Source organism: Grammomys surdaster, unplaced genomic scaffold (genome assembly GCF_004785775.1).
Source record: "Grammomys surdaster isolate TR1022 unplaced genomic scaffold, NIH_TR_1.0 165, whole genome shotgun sequence".
In the NCBI taxonomy this organism is placed as follows: Eukaryota; Metazoa; Chordata; class Mammalia; order Rodentia; family Muridae; genus Grammomys; species Grammomys surdaster.
Genome location: NW_021604613.1, coordinates 3,681,274 through 3,682,441, shown reverse-complemented (window position 1 = coordinate 3,682,441; position 1,168 = coordinate 3,681,274).

Here is a 1,168-nt window from a genome sequence, read left to right as displayed (position 1 = left end):
AAGGTTATACAAATTTAATGATTTTTTTTCTAAGAAATTTAATGGCTTTAACTCTTGAAACTTTTGAATATTTGGAACTAATTTTTGGTTCAAAATCAGATGAAAAATGAGTTCAAGGTTTTTCTGTTACCACTCATGTGCATTGTGTCCCTGGACTTCCCCCGAGCCCTGGTTCTGAACACAGTTTTAGTGTATACTGCCTGTGATATTTCAGCTCATTCAAAACTCCTGTAAATGCTGTGTTGTTAACTATACATACATATTTTCTATTTTTAGAGGCCTATGATGATTAAATTTTGGAAAAAAGACAATATTTCTGTTATTCCTTAGCATGATAAGTACAAAATTAGCATATCTTTGGATTGTATTGTTAGAATATTTTTAAAAGATTTATTATTATTATTTTATTTATTTATTTATTTATTTTTTCGAGACAGGGTTTCTCTGTGTAGCCCTGGCTGTCCTGGAACTCACTCTGTAGACCAGGCTGACCTCGAACTCAGAAATCCACCTGTCTCTGCCTCCCAAGTGCTGGGATTAAAGGTGTGTGCCACTACCGCCTGGCAAGACATCCAATTTTCAAATCTCATGCTTGAAACAATATCTCTTAGCTTTTGGGGTGCGTGGTATTTCCAAAAATTACATTGTTTTTGTCCCCCCACCTCTTTTGTTTTCCAAAGAGGGGTCTCTTCCTGTAGCCCTGGCTGTCCTGGAACCCACTTTATAGATGAGGCTGGCGTGGAACTCAAAGAGATCAGCCTGCCTCTGCCTCCTGAGTGCTGGAATTAATGGTGTATGCCACCACCACCCACCTTCCCATTTTTTCTTTAATGACATTATTAGTTAGTTTATACAAGTTAACGCAGTGGCTGGCTATACTGGAATTAACTTTAATAATTTCCCCAGTGAGGAAGCAAATTGTTTTGATTTTAATTGTAGAAGGGTTTAAATATTCCCCAACAATAAAAGTCTAATTTGGGCTTTCCAAAGGGGACTAATTTCAAGTAGTATCAGTTCCATAAACCAATACTTACAGCATTACATGGAATGCCCTAAAGAATTTAAAACATAACCAATTATAAAGAGAGTTGACATGACCGTAGCACCAATACCAAATGAAATCTAGACTGTCTGTCTACGAGATCTAGACTGTCTGTCTACGAGATCT